General features: G+C 45.1%; 1 protein-coding gene across 2 annotated transcripts in view; it reads left to right on the plus strand.

The window, feature by feature from the left end:
- The first annotated feature begins 282 nt into the window (after positions 1–282).
- Positions 283–17,298, plus strand: part of RALA (RAS like proto-oncogene A) — a 61,113-nt gene continuing 44,097 nt past the window's right edge. Inside the window, exon 1 of one of the 2 annotated variants that reach the window (XM_069084391.1) lies at positions 283–368. The gene's annotated coding sequence lies outside the window, so the exon portion shown is untranslated. The remainder of the gene's footprint in view (positions 369–17,298) is intronic. The other variant, XM_069084392.1, reaches the window with a different exon arrangement.

The following is a 17,298-nucleotide window of genomic DNA, read 5'->3' on the forward strand; positions in this document are numbered from 1 at the left end:
TTCCTCCAACACCGCCCCCCCTCCCCCCTCCCAGCGTGGGCGGGGCGACTAGCAGGGTTTCCCATCATTGTTCTCGAGCCGGGTTCTGGTCCCGGTCCTGTGCGCTCCGCCGGAAGTCGCTCCCGCGCTGGGGGGCCCCCTCTCCGGGTGGTGCGACCCCGGCCCCTGCGCCCCGGAAGTGATCGGCTACGACGGCGGCGGCGGCGGCGGCGGCGGCGGCGGCGGCTGCCAGGAGGAGCCCCGAGCTGTCCGGTCCCGGTCCCGGCCCCGCAGCGGCGGCGGCAGCGGCGGCAGCGGCGGCGGCGGCCTCGGCCTCGCCCCGGCCGGCCGTGCGTGCGTGCCCGCCTCCGCTCCCCGGCCGGCTGCAGGTGAGCGCGGGCTCGCGGGGCGCCGGGCGGTGGGTGTGTCCGGGCCGGGCGGCCGGGCCTCTGGGGCGCGGCCCGAAGGTCACCGCGCCCGAGCCGGTGCATCCATTAGGCGCCTGCTGTGTGCGGGGATCGGGGGAGGGAAGCGCGCCCCTCCTTTGGCTGTTTGCGGGGTTCCGAGGGGGTAATGCAGAACCGCAGCTTCCATTAGACGCCTGCTGTGTACCGGGATCCCGGGGGGGACAGAGCAGGAAAGGGGCGCCCAGCCTTTTGGGAGGGTGGAGGGAGAGCCGCGGCATCCATTAATAAACGCCTACAGTGTGCCAGGCTGGGGTGGGGGTCCGAGGAGGACCCTGCGCCCCTCCTGCGGGGGCTGGGGCCGCAGCGTGCATCCATTAGGCGCCTGCTGTGTGCCAGGCTCACCGGGGGAGGTCCCCCGGGGAAGGAGAGCGAGTGTGTCTGCGTGCGTGTGCGCGGTGGCTGGCGGCTGCCTCTTGCGGGGCTCTGCACCCCAAGGGGCCCGTGACCCCGGGCCGCCGCCCTGTCGGAGCCCCCCCCCCCCCCCGGGGCGGCAGGCTGGCGGGGCGTGGGAGGGGAGGGGGAGCAGCGGTCCAGGCTTTGCTCCGTCACTTGCTTCTGGCGGGGCTTGGCCCGTTTGGGCCTGGCTTTCTTCTGTGAGAGGCAGGGGTCCGACCAGAGAATCTTCAGAGGCTTTTGACAGGCCTTTGTCGGTCAGCTCCGGCGCCCCACCCTAAATACATTTCTGGGGTCTGACGCTGTTTTTGTTTTTAAGCCGAGGAGTTAGATTCTGTATGCTTTTTTTGAAATGGTAAGATTTGTTTTAAGAGTTCAGTTCAGAGAAAAATTGACCTGATGGGTTATTTTATTGAAGCTTGTCTGTCACAAATGATCTCCTTGAAAGTAATTCCTCAGGGAGGCAGCCTGGCATAGTGAATGGAGAGGATTGGATATGGACTCAAACTTCGGTTCAAATCCTATCTTTGTCTAAAGACAGGACAAGGAACTTCTCCAAGCATCAGTTTTCTTATTTCTAAAATGGGAAGTTAATACCTAGAGTAAGGACTTATCTCACAGGGATGTTAAGTTCCAATAAATATAAGCTCAAAGTTCTTTGTAGACTTAAAAAAACTGTGTTGATATTGCTCATCAGTAAAGTGACTTAAGGATGTGTGGTTCTAAAAATAATTCAGTAAAAGCCTCCTGCCAGATATTTGACTCTATTATATTTCAGGTTAAGATATATAAAGTATTGCAGCCATCATTGTGTTCTTAGCTTTATGGTTATGATTAAATCGTGAGCAAGAAATGAAGCTACATTCATCGCTTAAGTAAGTAGTGTGCAAAAGCCTCATAAGTGCTCCTGTGACTCTCCAGACTCTGCAAACTGTGGTTCTGGGGTTACAAGTGCTCCCAGAAGTGGTGCTGTTATTGTCTGTGTGGATGGATGTTGTCCCAGCAGTCGTTTGTTCCTTTGGCTGATTATCTTTTGTTCAGTTCTCCCACTGTAACTACTTTGAGGTGATTTTCCTTTGTGGCTTGGAGTTCAGCCTGCCAAAGAGGGAAAAATCTAAGAAATAGAACTTTTTAAAATTTCAGAAAGGATGCTTCAGAGATACTCGGTTTCATTGGCGCGGGTGCTCACGGTCGTGGACGTTGGTGGGTTGGTGGGTTGGTTGTTGTCATTTGTTCTCAAAAAGGACCAAAATGATATCCCTGTGTTGGAATCAAGGTACAGCGTGTCTGGCTGGCGGATCAGGCCGGTGCAGGCATGGAAAGCGCTACCACAGGTTGGTCACCCATAGTCCACATCAGTGTTTGGAGTGAAGATATCTCTGAATTTGTGTATCACACGTGGCTTTTGAGCCGCTGCAGTTCTGCTTTGCCCATAGAGCACAGCACCTTCTTTGATGTGGGCGTGCCATGCCGGGCGGTCCTGTGCCGGGTCTCCCATGAGAGACCTGAGAGTGTCCTTGTCTTGCCTCTTCTGACCTCCATGTAAGCACTTGCCTTGTGTGAGTCCTCTGTGTGATAGTCTTCTAGGCATATATGTGTATGACAGTTGGACAAGCCCCAAGCCTGCCCGTGGGTGGTGATGAACTCCCTAGTGGGACACACCCAACTTACTGGAATCCCTGAAACCTTCTGTGGGGCAGACCTTGTTCAGAAGCGCCAGACCTGATCCTTGTGTTCAGCTGAACTGATGAATTCAGAAGGAATAAGATGGATCAAAGGAGTGCTGGCAGTACCTTTGGAGAAACACAGGGACCAGAGCTGAAGTCTGGGGGGAGCTCTGGGGTGAAGAGGAAGGGTACTGGGAGTGAGTAGGCGAGTACTGGAGACCAGGCTCGATAAAAGCAAGAAGTGGGGGAAACAGTGTAGCCCCGGCATGGCAGAGCTGTGTGGTAATAGCCCATCAGCAAGCGCCCTATGATGCCCCCTTGAGGTATCGGGGATTCCAAGGCAAAAGAAAGCGAGGCCTGCCGTCAAACAGTTGGCATTCCGGAGCAGAAACCATCTGATGTTTGTAGGGGTGGAGTGGGTGCATGGCGGGGCTGGCTGGCCTGTGCAGTTTAAGCTGAGCTTTGAGGGGTATCGGGCATTCTCAGAGCAGAAGAGTACAGGAGGGAGAAAGAGTTATTTCAAGGGAGGGCATCGTAGGCCTAGGGAGAATGAAGAGATGTGTTTGAAGGACAGCAAGCAATGAGATCCATTTGCCTGAATAGTGACACCCAGTGGAACATGCCTATGCCTGGCCACTAGGTAGGAGCAAGGGAGGGAAGGACTTTGGAACACCCAGCCAAGGGGGTGGTGTTTCATCCTAGAGGTTATGGGGAGCTGTTACACTCTTAGCAGTCCAGCCCATGAGGACGGACCAGAAAGGTTCTTACCTCCAAACACCTGGTCCTACAGCAGAAAAGTCATACTGTGAATCCATCACTGCAGGTGACATTTAAGGAAGACCCAGTCCCATCTGCTTTGCCCTGATACTGGCAGTTGAAACCTCCACTAGTCTGGGAGCAGCTCAAGAGTAGGTGCCGTATTTTCTGTGGGGGAGTGAGCATTTCATGAATGCGGCTTCATTGTGGAGGACCTCCTCTGTACATTTGGAATTCTTCTCTACCAGAATAACCAGAGGCAATAAAGAATTGTTTCGACTTCATGATCAAATCATCCTGGTGATTTAGGACATGGTTAAGGGAACCCCGACTACTTTCCTGCACTGAATGAAACCAGTTCCTTTGTGGAGAAGTGACTGTTTTTAATTACTGACAGCAAAGGCGAGGAAAGCTCGTCACTAGACTTGAGTATGACAGATTTCAGAGGGGTTCTGAGAAAAGGTGGGAAGGATCCCATGGCCTAAAATTTTTGAAGACAACATAACCCAATGAGGAATGGGATGATGGCTCAGAGAAATGAGATTCTGAGGAGAGAAGTGAAACAATTCTAGTGTGACCAGCTCTCAGGAATCATCCATCTCAACTCAGACTTGATTTGATTTTTTGTATTTTGTATAACCTTATTGATACTTTTTGTTTTTAGGGGTAGCAACTAGACCTGTGATTTCACTGCTGTAAGTAGGAGATATCCAAAGCTCCCGAGGGCAGCTGAACTAGATTAAAATGTAATTGAAAAATAGTTAACAAATTAAAATGTAATAAAACACATTTAATGTTAATGTATGATTTTCTAAGTCATTGATATGACTGCTTTTCTCTGAGTTTGACACCTCTGGTTTAGGTCATGACCTGGTGAGGAAAATCCCACTCTTGGTGCCTTCTAGCACCTTCTCTGCAGCTGAGACTCTTAGAGAATGTCTTTGAGAGATGGAGGGGCTTTTTCAGGGTCACGCTGTATGAAGTCTGACCCTCTGCATCAGTTTTTCCCATATACATTTCCCTCCTTCCCCCTCCCCCATCTAATGAGACACCCCTGTAGCAGAGCCTACTGACACAGTGACCAGGTCTGATGATGTATACTGGTTTCTTCACCTAGAGCTCTCCCACCTCCAGTGAAAAGAAGGACATCCATCTCCTTATTTTTTTCACAGAGTTCAGTACTGAGAGGTATTTACTCAACCTTTGGTTTCATTTTAACGAAGTTTCCATTTTTGTTACTATCACTGTATATTTTGTATTCATGGTTCTGCTTACATCACCGTGCATCTCTGCATATGATTGAACCTCAAAATTCCTCATATTCATCCTTTATTATGGTGTAATGATGCTCTTTTATATTCACATACCACAATTGTTTAACTTTTCCTCAGTCTAGAGCAGAGGGTCCCAAAGTGGGGGATACCATCCCCTGGGAGGCACTGGAATGATCCAGGGGGGCAGTAGTAGCCTCTGATGCAAGTGGGGGGGGGTTGTTGAATAGAAATAAGAAAATAAGAAATTAAGAAAATAAAAAAGAAGCATAAGGAAAGAAGATAAGAAAATTTTGAAAAACTTCATACATGTTTTATCTGTTGTGTAACAGACTTAAAGTCATAGTGATTACATTATTTTTCAAATAAGCACACAAAATGCAAGTTACAACTGATCAGTGGTCAAGTCTGCCAACAGGTCTTAATAAGCATGTGTTGGCAGGCAGATGAGTAGCACATTGTAGGGGAAGTCCAGTATGCATCATTGGCAGGAATATGTAAGTGTAATGATTTGTTTACAATATGATACTGTATGACCACATAACATAGTATTATGTCATCAAAATTTCAGTGCAGGAAGAACTCACAGATTTAGAATAAATTACTAAATTTGTGTCATTTAAAAATATATTTTTTGAAATGATGCAAATTTTTTGAAAAAGCACAGTACAAGATTAAAGAAAGTAGATTTCCAGGGGGGGTGCTGAGTAAGGTTTTTTTTTTTTAAGGGGGTGGTAAGCCAAATAAGTTTGCGGAGGTCTGGTCTAAAGGATAGGTCTGGCCTGAGGTAGTGGCTAATCCTCTGGGTGCCCAAGGCAGTGTTCTGAGTCTCATTCAGAGCTCTTGCTAAGGTGCTTACCTAGGTATGGTGAGTTAGTCATGGCTACTCTTAGGAAGCTGTGCATCTTCCATAGGATGTGCCCGGTGGGATCCTTGGATCAGAGATGGGAAGAGGTCAGTGGCTCTTCTCACATTTCAAGGTGATTCTCTGGAATGGTGGATGTTTCACAGACCCTCCACAGGGATCACCCGGAACTCCTCCAGCATTGGGGACCTCCGTCTTTGGGGTCTTTGCCAGTTTGTAGGGTATGAGCTGCTCCTTCAGTTGTTTCCATTTGCTCTTATGTGTGATTTGGAGCAATCTTTCGTATCGTATGTTGTTTTTAAACTGTTTAAATGGTTCACATCCTTTAACCACCTATGTCCTGGGCCCCCTTCGGTTGTGAAAAGATAGGCCGTTACAGACGTAAGGGCAGGTAATGGAGGATGAAAGCTTGGCACGCTGTGTAAGAAGCGCCAAGAACACGAAGGCTCTAAGTGGAACCAGTGGAACACGTAGAGCAGGAAGAAGAAGGAACCTTGCAGCTCTGGTCCGGAGAAGGGAAGAGGGCACAGACAGAACAGCCTGCTGCACCTGCGACTACCAGCCGCACAGGTGATTTTGCTTCTGTTTTCTTTGCCTGGCACAGAATGGATGCTGATACATTTATCAGCTCGTTGATTGACTGCAAAAGGACTTAATGAGAAGTAGCCCAGGCTCTCCTCGTTCCTGTGTCTTCCTGCTTCGCTCGCCCCTTTTCGTCCCAAGGGTAACACGTTTGCATGTGTTCGAGTGGGTGTTGTCCTCTCCACTAGACTTGGAGCGCCATGAGAGCAGGGATTGCCGTTTGCCTTTCTTTGTACCCCTAGCACTTAGCCCCGTGCCTGGCGCCTAGTCTGCGATCGATAAATGCTGGCTGGCTGACTGACTGAGGAGTACCTTGGGGCATTCAGGTCTTCAGGCATAGACGAGCCTACTTTATGGGACCACCAAGCCACTGGCGTTTTGTAGAAAGATGGTAGAGAACAGGAGAGGTCCTTGCAGGACCAAAGATTGGCAAGTAGCATGGGGTTTGGTGGTAGTTGTTTTCAACAGGAAAGGAACAAAATCTCTACACCTCAAGGCTGGACCGAGATTCCTGGTAAAACTCTAAAAGTTATTATTAAGGTCATGCTAAATGAACATGGAGAAGAGGAGCCCTTGATCACAGTGAGCCAGCCAGCTTCATCCAGAACAGGTTAGGCCACCCCTTGCATTTATGGAGACAGTGCTGTGACATGGCTTGGACGCTGGTTGAATGGCCGGGCACCAAGACTAGTGCCTCAGTGGTTCCGTGTCCCTTAGGAAGGAGCGTCCCCATGGTGTGGCCTTGGTGTCTGTACCTAGTGCTGTTTCATGGTCTTTTAGCCATGACTTCCTTCTCAGCCTTGACTTTGTTTCCCATCAGCTGCTCTGCTTGGAACAGCCACACCACCCCACACAACTCCCCCAGGAGTTCATTACTTGAAATCTTATCATCTTGGAGATCAGTTCAGTTTTGATTCCCATCATCTCCTCAGCACCCTTAGCTACTTCTCCCCTCTGGTTGGAGGGGGAAGCACCAAGCTCTTCCCAAAGCCTCCCTTTATAATGGGCTCAGAATTTTCCAGCTAACTTCATTTCTCATTAGCTCTGCTTTGTTTCTACTTTGAACAGCACTGAGCTCCCTGTGGAGGCCTCCTGTCTCCTTTTAGCATCCCAACACTTTGCACAGTGCTTAGAATTTAGTAGGCACTTAATAAATGTAGCTGGAAAACTACCAGTAGCTTCCAGACTTTTTGATTCCCAGACTTTTATTCCAGTTGTTTTTCGGGGGGGGGGGGGGGGGGGGGGGACGTTGTTTGTTCCCAAAGGATCACATAGCATTTATAAAAACCACAAGATTTAAGTGCCTACTGTGTGCCATGCACTATGCAAATATTATCTCATTTGATTCTCATGATAACCCTGGAAGGCAGATGCTACCATTATGCTCATTTTGTACTTGAGTAAACTGAGGCAAACAAGTTAAATCACTTATCCAAAGTCACATAGCTAGGAAGTTTCTGGGCTTGGATTTGAATTCATATCTTCCTGACTCCAGGTCCAGCACTCAGCCATTTGAGGATAGAAATACATATGGTAAGTATCCATGTGTGGCATTTATATATATGTACAATGTATGCATATGGCTGTATTAAATATTGAATTTCTGCATTAATCCAGTGCAACTACAGGCTTATACATCCAGGATCTAGTTGGGAGGAAGCCAACTTTGAGTTGCTCAGAGTAGAATTTGGAACTGATGTCTTGCTTTTCCTGTACTCTGCCATAAAGCCCTCAGTGTTAGCTAGAACCTCAGTAAGGGACTGAGGGATGGACAGAGCTCCTGCTTGAAAAAGAGACCTGTCATGGAACTGTACAATGTATCTGTAGTAACTGAGGAAGGCTCCATGAAACCTGATGGCTCCAATGTGCCTGGGAGTGATCCCCCCCCCCCGCCAGCACCTGCAAGGCCATTTGCACTGATTTTCTGTGGAGTGCTGCTTTCTCCCCTCTTTTGGATTTAAGGAAATAAATGGCCTTAATTGGTCAAGATTTTGTGATCATCCAGCTAGAGACTTTAGACTCTAGTATTTTCACTTCAGTGGCATATGCCCTGATGAAACCAAGTCAGTTCAGAGGCTCAAGTCAAGGGGGGAGGTGCAAGGGGGCTGCTGTTTTCTTTCTCTCCCCCCCCCCCCACTTAATAGCATTTTATTTTTTCCAATTACATATAAAGACAGTTTTCAGCATTCATTCTTTGTAAGATTTGGAGTTCGGAATTTTTCTCCCTCCCTCCCTACTCCCCAAGACAACAAGTAATCTGAGATTATTATACATGAATAGTCACGTCACACATAGGTGCTGCTGTTTTCTGGGTTGTGTAGATAGGCTTAGAACAAGGGGATTGCCATTTGTCCCTACTTTCCAAGTAGCATTCTAACACAGAATATACTGGTACCATTACTTTGAAGACCCAAAGATCTGAGATAGATAGGAGGGGGAGTGGGGGTGGTTATGTGTGTGTGAGTATCACTTTACTTTGGGGGGGGGGGTTCCTAGCATGATAAAAACAGTGAATCTTCTAGAAAAAAAGCTGTCATGATTCAGGTGGACCCCCCCTCTACTTATGTCATACACTTTCACATATTTGGTCATTATTTAGTGTTCCCTGTATTTTTATAAACTTAAATTTTGTCTTTTTTTCTTAATTTTTTTTCCAATTATATGTAAAAACAATTTTTAACATTCATTTAAAAAATTGAGTTCCAAATTCTCTCCCTCCCCTCCCTTCTCATTGAGAAGGCAAGTAATATTATGTATGTGAAATCATGCGAAACATTTCCATATTAGTCATATTGTGAAATAAAATACAGACCAATCCCTCCCCCACAAAAAGTTTTTAAAAATATGTTTCAATCTGTAGACACCATCAGTTTTTCCTCTGGAAGTGCATAGGATTTTCCATCGTAAGTCCTTCAGAATTGTCTTCAATCATTTTAATGCTGAGAATAGCTTAGTCATTTACAGCTAATCATTGTACAGTATTGCGCTTAGTGTGTACAGTGTTCTCCTGGCTTTGGTCCCTTCACTTTGCATCAGTTCATAGATGTCTTTACAAGTTGTCCTGAATGCATTCTGCCCATCATTTCTTATAGCACAATGGTATTCCATCAAAATCATATACCACAACTTGTTCTGTCATTCTCCAGTTGATGGGCATCCCCTCAATTTCCAGTTCTTTGCCTACAAAAAGAACTGGCATAAATATTTTTGTCCAGGGACAGCTAGGTAGCACAGTGAATAGAGCACCGGCCCTGGATTAGGAGGACCTGAGCTCAAATTCAGCCTCAGACACTTAACACTTACTAGCCGTGTGACCTGGGGCAAGTCACTTAACCCCAATTGCCCTGCCCTGCCCCCCTCCAAAAAGCAAATATGTATTTATAATATTTGTCCATATAGGTCCTTTTTCTTTGATCTCTTTGGGGTACAGACCTAGTAGTAGTATTGCTGAGTCAAAGGGTATGCACAATTTTATAACCCTTTGGGCATTTCCAAATTGCTTTCCAGAGTGGTTGGATCAGTTCATGACTTCACTGATCCAGTTTTCCCACATCCCCTCTTACATTTATCATTTTTCTTTTCCGTCATATTAGCCAATCTGATAGGTATGAGGTGGTATCTCAGAGTTGTTTTAATTTGCATTTCTCTAATCCCCAGTGATTTAGAGCATTTTTTTTTCATAAGACTATAGATACTTTTTATTTCTTTGTCTGAAAACTGCCTGTTCATATATTTTGACCATTAATCAATTGGGGAATAACTTGTATTCTTACAAATTTGAGTCAGTTCTCTATATATTTGAGAAATGAGACCTTTAACAGAGAAACTTGTAAATTTTTTCCCCCATAGTTATAATTACTGTATATTTCCATAAAAGTGTTTTGCCTCTGGCCACTGCCCTCCCTTCTGCTATTCCCCCCTCCCATCCCTTCCTCATAGGATAAGATAAACTTCTATACCTAACTTGAGTGTGTATGTTATTTTTCTTAAAGCTAATTCCGATGAGAGTGAGGTTCAAGTGTTCTGCCACCACCCTACATTTCTTTTCCCTCTACTATAAAAATTCTTTTGTACCTCTTGTGTAAAATAATTTGTCCCATCTCTCATTTCCTCCTTCTCCTTTACATTCCTCTTTCTTGCCCCTTAAATTTTTTAGATATCATCCCATCATATTCCACTCACAACTCTAACCTCTGTTTATGTTAACTCCTAACAGCCCTAATAATGAGAAAGTTCTTAAGAGTTCCAGATATCATTTTCTCATGTAGGAATAGAAACAGTTTAACCTTTTGGAATTCCTTATGATTTCTCTTTTTCTGTTTACCTTTTTGTGCTTCTTTTGAGTCTTGTATTTGAAAGTCAGATTATCTCTTCAGCTGTGGTCTTTTCATCAGGAATGCTTAGAAGGCACCTTTTTCATTGAATGTCCATTTGCCCCCCCTGAAGGATTATACTAAGTTTTGCTGGGTAGGTGATTCTTGGTTGTAATCTTAGTGCCTTTGCCCCTTAGAATATTACATTCCAAGCTCTCCTCCTTTAATTGGAAACTGCCAGACCTTATATCATCCTGACTGTGGCTCTATTATATTAGAATTGTTTCTTTCTGGCTGCTTAGGATACTTTCTCCTTAACCTGGTAACACTGCAATTTGGTCATAATATTCCACAAGTTTTCTTTTTGGGATTTCTTTCAGGAGGTGATGAGTGGATTCTTTCAGTTTCTATTTTACCCTCTGGTTCTAGGATATCAGGGTAATTTCCTTGGTAATTTCTTAGAAGGCTCCTTTTTTTTTATCATGGCTCTCAGGTAGTCCAATAATTATTAAATTATCTCTCCTTGGTCTTTTTTCCAGTTCAGTTGTTTTTCTAACAAGATATTTCACATTTTCCTCTTTTTTTCCCCCATTCTTTGGATTTTGTTTGTTTCCTAATGTCTCATGGAGTGATTCATTTCCACTTGCCACCTTCTAATTTTAAGGAATGATTTTCTTCATTAAGCTCTTGTACCTCTTTTTCCATTTGGCCAATTCTGCTTTGTTTAGGGATTGTTCTCCTCAGTGAATTTTTGTACCCCTTTTTCCATTTGGCCTATTTTGGTTTTTAAGGAGTTCTTCAGTAAATCTGTGTTTCTTCTTTACCATTTATCTTTTCTGTTTTTTAAGGTATTATTTTCTTCAGTATTTTTTTTTGCCACCTTTACCTAGATGCCTTTTTTGGGGGGGCATCATTGTTACTTCTTTTCCCAGTTTTTCCCCTACCTCTCTTAATTGATTTTGAAAATGCTTTTTGAGCTCTCTTTTGGGGCCTGAGATCAGTTCACATTTTTCTTTGAGATTTTGGATGTAGCTGTTTTTATTTTGCTGTCTTCTGAATTTGTGTTTTGATCTTCCCTGTCACCATAATAACTTTCTGTATTCAGGGTTCTTTTTTGTTTGTTTACCTATTTTTCTAGCCTATTTCTTGAGTTTTATTTTAGTTTAAAGTTATGCTGTGCTTCCAGGGTAGAGGGGGCACTGTCCTAAGCTTCAGTGTGTGTGTGTGTGTGTGTGGTCTAAGAAGAAGTGTGATCGCTGCCCCCCTGGCCTGGGGCTCACATTCAGGCGGGACCATAAGCACTCTTCTCTGCCCTTGGACTATGACCAGGGACACTATATCCTGTGGCTGCATGCTCTCTTGTGCCTGTGTTCCTTTTCTCCCTGGGATCACAGCCTAGAACCACGTATGGGCAATCCAGCACAGTCCTGAATGCAGTGTCAGCAAAGCGTCTCTTGTAATCTCTTCTGACCAGTTGTCTGATGCCCTTACCATCAGTGGGCTGGGAGCTCTTGAAGCTGCTGCTGCCAGTTGAGTCGTCCTCAGAGCCTGCTGCTGGCTTGCTGGGGTTCAGCCCGCATTACACCCTCACCCTAGGGAGAGAGACCTCTCCTGCCTGCCTTCTAGGCTTTCCTGGGCTGGAAGATCGTTTCACACTGGCCCTTGGTTCTCCCATGCCAGGATTCATTTTGAAATGTTATTTTAACGTTGTTTGGAGGGTGTTTGGGAGAGCTCAGGCGAGGTCCTGCCTCTGCTTGGCTATCTTGGCTCCGACTCCTGCATTCATCTTAACTCACAGTATTCATGATTCATTCAAGAAGAATGTTTTGAGTTTTTTGCTCTTTGTGTCTCCACAAGGAAAACTCAGAACAAGGTGGTCTCTGCCTTTTTCCTACCTGATTGTTCTGCCCAAGGTTCCATGCAGCCACTTGCTGGGCAGTTTGCAGGTGCTTTGGATACATCCTAGGAGCTTTGTAGTTCTTTGCGGGGCTCATTGCTCTGACTTCAGAAGTGCTGCTTTGTCTCCTGGGCACTCTGAGCCGGATCTGATGTAGGACCATCAACCTGAGTCTCGGACCTTTTCACCCTTCCCTTTCAAAATGGTGGCACAATACAAGACAGGCGCAAAACATAGACAGAGGAAAATGACATTTGGAGGCATATGAGCAAATTTGAGAACACTGCTAGAATTTGCGTCTCATTGACCTCATGGTAGTCAGGATAACTGGGGCCAGTAAAATGAAGGAAGCTCACCTGCTCAGAGGAAAGAGCCTGTGACCATCAGTAAGACACGTTCTGCTAAACTTTGGTCGTTGGTTCTATGATGGTGCGGTCCCAGATCCTAAGAATTAGCCCGGATCACAGAGACTGTCTAGTTCAAACTGAATCTACCTGGACAAAGATCGGCCCTCTAGTGTGATCATTTGTGAGCCTCATACGCGCTTGCATCTGGCTTAACTCAAACACTTTTCTGTAGCAGGGAGGTGGCCCCAGTCTCCTGAGGCTGCCCCTCTCCTTTGGGATAACTCATTGGGAACACATTATTCTTACATCACAGGTTCTTATAAGAACAAACAAAAAAAGTATTTTTGATATTTCATATTTCAGTATTATTGTTTTCTTAGTAACCCTATGCATTTTCACATTTGGAAACACTTCTGAGAAGGGGTCCGTAGTTTATTAGACTGCCAGAGGGATCTAGGACCAGAAAGTTTGGGGAGCCCTGCTGCAATTTGCCTCTTTGCAACTTTCACCCGTTATCACTAACCGTATCCTCTAGGGCTAAACCTTCTTTTGTATGAAAGATGTTTAGATCCTAAAGGGTTGGGGGGAAGCACCTTCCCCTCTGCACTCCTCTTTTCTCTTGACTCTTTGGGAATCACTCCAATTTTGTCAGCTAGTCGTCTCATGGCATGCTCTCAAGGCCCTTTCATCATCCAAGTTACCTTCTTTTAAAACCATTTCTTAAAGATTCTGAACCAGATACAGTGAGTACAGGCATAGGCCAGATAACTTCCATGTTTCTCTGTATTTTCTTCTTTATCCCACACCATTGCTTCTGTCAGTAAATGAAAGGCACCAGAGGCATATGCGCCCATCAGATGTGCAGAGGACACAGGATGGGGAGGGAGAGCCACAGCTGGAATCTGGAATCAGGACCCCCGAAAATCTGCGGTCATGTTGGGGAAAGGATTCCAGAGCCTTGCACGTGGGTTCCCGAAGCCACCTGGCATACCAGCCCAGGGCTTTTAGTGAGCTGCCAGTTCACTGAGGCAGCCTCCTGCAGAGATCATTGATTTACACCTAGAGGAGACAATAGAGAGCCTTGGTCTGGTCCTTCCCCTGCATTTGCCACATTTTATGGAGGAATGATTGTAGGCCCTGAGCGCATGGAGAAGGGACGGTAAAGGCCATCTAAGTCCCTTCCTTCTCACTTTAGAGAGAAAGAAATCAAGCCCTAGAGAAGGGAAAGGACATCTCTAAGATCTCACAGAAAATAAGACGCAGAGCTGGGATCTCAAGCCCACGTCTCTGGATCCAAATTCTGGGCTCTCTCTATCATCATATTTTCAGATTAAGTCTGAGTAGAAAGCGGAGCACTGCCTTGATGGCTAGCTCTCCCTGACCAACACCGACTAGCAAGCATGATAGTGCAAAGGCATGGAGGCTGGAGAAGAACTGCTGTGTTTGAGGAGTGGTAAGAAGGCCAGTTGGGCTTCACCGGAAAGCACAATGAGTGTGGAGGGATGACAGCAAAGGCAGGAAGGGCAGGAGGGGGCCAGGGTGTGGTGAAGGGTGGGCACCGAATTGCTGTTCTATGGTGTGGTTCTTTCCAAAGACACTCATTGGGTAGCCCCTGAGCACCTGACCCTAACCCTTACTCTTCACTGCGGCCTCTTTCCGATTTATAGTGATATGTTGTCATTCCTCCTTTTTGCTTGAGGTACCTTGTAACCTGGGAGGCTTTTTAGAGGTGGTGAAGTGATAGGGCCATTGAAAAAGCATCTGTAATGCAGCTTGAAAAGAGCAGAATTTCAGTAATGAGGTTGTTTCATGATGTGGAAGGAGCTCGTAGGGTCAGATTTGAATCCTGGCTCTTTCATACATGGACTAGCATTGGGATCATGGGCAAATCCCTCAACCACAGGGCCTCTCTTTCTATTTGTAATTCGTTTGTTAAATGGGGATGCTTTGTTGGGGATATACTTTGATGACAGGATTGTTAGGGTTATGTCTGGAAGCATCCCAGAAGCCGTGAAGTGTTTATACATGTAAGTGTACTTACTATTGGCAACTTTCTCTGTTTAACTCAAAATTTGTAGCTAAGGGGGGACAAAAATGGTATTTCTCCCTCCCCCCTTTTTTTAATCTAATTTGTTTTTTCCTCTGGTATAGGAAATTTCCAGGGAGGAGCTCCCTCTGCTTATGCACACACACACATTCTCTTCATTTTATGGTCCTTGAGACTTGCCTGGGCACTTAAGCTCAGATGACGGAATGACTTAAGGGGTGGGATGAAATACAGGTTTTCTAGACTCAGAAACTAGTTCTCCATCCATTGCTCTGAACTACCTCAATCCTACACTTTTCTAACAAATTTTACTAAGATACGAAATAAAAGTGACTAGATTTTGAGCGGTTTTATAATATAAGCAGTCATTAAATTGTTAGGTGCCTAGTACTTTGTGTCAGGCACTGGATGAGGTGCTGGGGATACAGAGACAGTAATGAACTGTCCTTGACTTTAAGAAACTTGGGGTCCTTCAGGGGAAATAACTTGTACCAGAAATACAGACGTGCGTGGGAATGGGTCTGAACTGCATCATCGGCATCTGGCTGATGGAGCCGTCGCCCTGCCTCCTCCCAGTACCAGGAGGCCGTTCTTTGTGCTCTCCGGACCTCCATGGAGAACACAGAGAACATCCCCATGCCTTGCTGGAGGCTAGTGATCATTGGGCAAATGTTGTGACATCTTGTTTGATCCTTGCAGCAGTTATGGAGGCAGGCCCTTTGATTGTCCCCACTTTGTATCCACGGTACTTAGTGTTAGCTTTCCTTCCACAAGAGGGTTTCACTACTCTAGAAATCCTCTCAAATGTGCACCTCTAATTTACAGACATTGTCACTTGTTATCATAAAATATGAACTTTGCTTCACAATAAGATATCAGAGGGTACATGGAGACATTTGTCCCTTTACCAAGACAGAGCCTACTTACTTGACAGTGCATTCTCTCCCTATGCTTGTATTGAAACATGGGAATAAATGGTCACCAGCCATAAATCTTGTTGCTGTCCTTCCTTTCTCTGCCTAATTAACTTTATTTTCTTTTTTGTATTTGAATGTACTTTAACTTACAATCAGCTGCAAACAATTACCATGATAATACTGTGTATTACCACCTAAAAAAGTTTAGATGACGGAATGACTTAAGGGGTAGGATGAAATACCAGCTCCAGTGTTGGGATGACCTGGGGGATCCAATCCAGGCTCAGATACTCAGCACCACACCCAGAAATAACTGGCTGTGTAACCTTGAGCAAGTTACTTAACCCCAATTGCTTAAAAAAAAAAGTTTTAGATCCCTGCTAATTACCATATCTTTACTGAGGGAGCTCATGGGTAAACTATAACAGAAATGCTTTGGCAAGGCTAGGATTCATGCAATTTGATACCTCCCATTTCCCCTCTCCACTGCTTATCTTTTTTTTTTTTTTAACAAGTTAATAGATATATTTCCCCCTCTCTGAGGTGGTAAGCAATTTGATATAGGTTATATATGTACAATCGTGTAAAATATTTCGATATTTATACTAACTTTCAAATGGAAGTGTTGTCTGTGTTTCTTTCATAGTTTTACTATTAGCCACAAATTCTAATTCTAAGATTTGCCCTGTTTGCTGAGGCAAAGTAAAACCTAAAGCACCCTGGGTAACATGGTCTGCCCTACAGCCTTGCCATAGCAAAGTGTTCTATCTGTACTAAATGTTCAGTTAAGGAACATTTGTAGATAATGACTTCTGTCATTAAGTGACAAGAATCTGTTCACTTTGGAGTTCCCAGGAGGAGAGATAGGCACCACGGGACAGTTTGATCTTTCTACTACATGGGATAACTAGTCTTATTATGTTTTAGATTAGCAGTGGATTAGGTGTCATTCTCTCTAGACTGTTCTACATTGTTTCCAATATAATTGGAGTACCTCAGATGATTTTACCTGAGTAGTATTGATTTAGTTCTGATGAATAGCATACTTTTTAAAATTAAATTTGTTTATTTTTAGTTTACTTCATTTCCACAGGTTTTGAGTTACAGATTTTCTCCCCATCTTTCCCCTACCCACCACCCCAAAACAGTGATCCCACTGTATACCCCCCCAATCTGCTCTCTCCTATATCCTCCCCCATTCGCCCTTCAACTTCCAGTAGGGCAAGACAGATCTCAATAATCCAGTGCCTGTATATCTTATTTCCCAGTTGCATGTAAAAAAAATATTATATATGTATACACACACATATTTTAAACATTTGATTTTAAAACTTTGAATTCCAGATTCCTTCCCTTCCTCCCTCATCACCCACCCTTACTGGGAAGATAGGCAATTCAATATAGGTTGTACACGTGTAGCTTAGCAAAACATTTCCATAGTGGATATATTGTGAAAGACTGACTATATTTCCCTCCATCCTATCCCGCCCCCTACTTGGTCTATTCTCTATTTTGACCCTGTCCCTTTTCAAAAGTGTGTGCTTCTAACTTCCCTTCCTCCCCCCACCCCCGCCAACCTGCCCTCCTCTCCATCATCCCCCTTCTCATCCCCTTTTCCCTACTTTCCTGTAGGGTGAGATACTCTATTTAGTGTGTATGTCATTCCCTCCCTAAGCCAAATTCAATGAGAGTAAGGTTGACCCATTCCCTTTGGCCTTCCTGTTCTTCCCCTCCATTGTAACAGTTTTCCCTTATCAATTCTATATGAGATAATTTACCCCATTCTCTCTCTCTCCC

The sequence above is a fragment of the Petaurus breviceps genome, unplaced genomic scaffold (genome assembly GCF_028583685.1).
Source record: "Petaurus breviceps papuanus isolate PSGF00001 unplaced genomic scaffold, PetGlider_PUasm1.0 174, whole genome shotgun sequence".
NCBI lineage: Eukaryota > Metazoa > Chordata > Mammalia > Diprotodontia > Petauridae > Petaurus > Petaurus breviceps.